At 44.5% G+C, this 2,742-nt stretch overlaps 1 pseudogene; it reads left to right on the top strand.

The window, feature by feature from the left end:
* Positions 1–2,149, top strand: part of LOC116479888 (putative elongation factor 1-alpha-like 3) — a 77,430-nt pseudogene extending 75,281 nt beyond the window's left edge.
* The last annotated feature ends 593 nt before the right edge of the window (positions 2,150–2,742 follow it).

Genomic DNA, 2,742 nt, shown 5'->3' with positions numbered 1-2,742 from the left:
CTGTCTAGCCTAAGATTGCCCAGGTTGCTTCAGCCTAAATGGAATATTCTGAACTTAAAATGTCTGGGTTGACTGCAGCGACCCAAGTTTCTGTAAGCATACGGCCCTTTTCTCTTAGCCTCACTCAGCTGGATACTGATAGGATTCACCCTTCTGCTGTCCTCACTCTTTATCACTGGAGAATCCCTGCCCCTTTGGGAAGTTTGTTGTTGTTTTTTCTTTTTTTAAAAAGTGACATGACTCTTTTTTGCAACAGGTTTGCCGCTAGAACACAGGCGTCATGAAAACTACCAAGTCAAATGGGAAAGGAAAAGACGCATATCAACATTATTGTCATTGGACATGTAGATTCAGGCAAGTCCACCACTACTGGCCATCTGATCTACAAATGCGGTGTCATCGACAAAAGAACCATTGAAAAATTTAAGAAGGACACTGCTGAGTTGGGAAAGGGCTCCTTCAAGTATGCCTGGGTCTTGGATAAACTGAAAGCTGAGCATGAATGTGGTATCACCATTGATATCTCTTTTATGGAAATTTGAGACTAGCAAGTACTACATGACTATCATTGATGCCCCAGGACACAGAGACTTCATCGAAAACATGATTACAGGGACATCTCAGGCTGACTATGCTTTCCTGATTGTTGCTGCTGGTGTTGGTTAATTTGAAGCTGATATCTCCAAGAATGGGCAGACCGGAGAGCATGCCCTTCTGGCTTACACACTGGGTGTAAAACAACTAATTGTTGGTGTTAACAAAATGATTACACTGAACCACCCTACAGCCAGAAGAGATACAAGGAAATCGTTAAGGAAGTCAGCACTACATTAAGAAAATTGGCTACAACCCCGACATAGTAGCATTTGTGCCAATTTCTGGTTGGAATGATGACAATATGCTGGAGCCAAGTGCTAACACGCCTTGGTTCAAGGGATGGAAAGTCACCGGTAATGATGGCAATGCCAGTGGAACCACACTGCTTGAGGCTCTGGACTGTGTCCTACCACCAACTGGTCCAACTGACAAGCCCTTGTGCCTGCTCCTCCAGGATGTCTACAAAATTGGTGGTATTGGTACTGTTCCTGTTGGCTAAGTGGAGACTGGCGTTCTCAAACCTGGTATGGTGGTCACCTTTGCTCCAGTCAACATTACGACTGAAGTAAAGTCTGTCAAAACGCACTATGAAGCTTTGAGTGAAGCTCTTCCTGGGGACAATGTGGGCTTCAGTGTCAAGAATGTTTGTCAAGGATGTTCGTCATGACAGTGTTGCTGCTGACAGCAAAAAACGACCCACCAATGGAAGCAGCTGGCTTGACTGCTCCGGTGATTATCCGGAACCATTCAGGCCAAATCAGCACTGGCCATGCCCCTGTACTGGATTGCCACATGGCTCACATTGCATGCAAGTTTCCTGTGCAGAAGGAAAAAATTGATCGCCATTCTGGTAAGAAACTGGAAGATGGCCCTAAATTTTTGAAGTCTGGTGATGCTGCCATCGTTGATATAGTTCCTGGCAAGCCCATGTGTGTTGAGAGCTTCCCAGACTATCCACCTGTGGGTCGCTTTGCTGTTCATGATATGAGATAGACAGTTGCCATGGGTGTCATCAAAGCAGTGGACAAAAAGGCTGCTGAAGCTGGCAAGGTCACCAAGCCTGCCCAGAAAGCTCAGAAGGCTAAACGAATGTTATCCGTAATACCTGCCACCGTGGTCTTCTTAATCAGTCATGGAAGAACAGTCTCAGAACTGTTCGTTTCGATTGGCCATTTAAGTTTAATAGTAAAAGACTGGTTAATGATAACAATGCATCGTAAAATCTTCAGAAGGAAAGAAGAATGTTTTGTGGACCACTTTGGTTTTATTTTAGTGTGTGTGGCAGTTTTAAATTATTAGTTTTAAAAACTAGTACTTTTTAATGGAAACACTTGACCAAAAATCTGTCACAGAATTTTGAGACCCATTAAAACAAAGTTTAATGAGAAAAAAAAAGTGGCTATTTTATTTTATTTTTTGAGATGGAGTTTCGCTCGTCGCCCAGGCTGGAGTGCAGCGGCATGGTCTCGGCTCACTGCAACCTCCACCTCCAGGTTGGTTTCAAGTCTGTCTCAGCCTCCCGAGTAGCTGGGATTACAGGCACCCACCACCATGCCTGGCTCATTTTTTGTATTTTTAGTAGCAACGGGGTTTCACCATATTGGTCAGGCTGGTCTCAAACTCCTGACCTCAGGTGATCCACCCACCTTGGCCTCCAAAGTGCTGGGATTACAGGTGTGAGCCACCGCACCCGGTCTAAAAAGTGACTTTAGATAAGCATTTGCCAAAGCATTTTCTGTAAAACACTAATTCCAGAGGGTGTTAAATGCTCTTTCTAAAATATTATTTTTGTTATTTCATGTTTGATATGGTTTGGCTGTGTCCCCAACCAAATCTCATCTTGAATTATAGCTCCCATAATCCCCACATGTCATGCGAGGGACCTGGTGGGAGATAATTGAATCATGGGGGCGGGTTTTTCCCATGCTGTTCTCCTGATAGTGAAGAAGTCTCACGAGATCTGATGGCTTAAAAAAGGGCAGGTCCCCTGCACATGCTCTCTTGCCTGCCACCATGTAAGACGTGCCTTTGTCCTTCCTTTGCCTTCCACCATGATTGTGAGGCCTCCCCAGCCGTGTGGAACTGAGTCCATTAAACCTCTTTTTTCTTTATAAGTTACCCAGTCTCAGGTATTTCTTCATAGCA

Source organism: Hylobates moloch, unplaced genomic scaffold (genome assembly GCF_009828535.3).
Source record: "Hylobates moloch isolate HMO894 unplaced genomic scaffold, HMol_V3 SCAFFOLD_13, whole genome shotgun sequence".
Classification (NCBI taxonomy): Eukaryota; Metazoa; Chordata; class Mammalia; order Primates; family Hylobatidae; genus Hylobates; species Hylobates moloch.
Note: the sequence above shows the minus strand (reverse complement) of the source record. Positions and strands in the feature narration are given on the sequence as shown.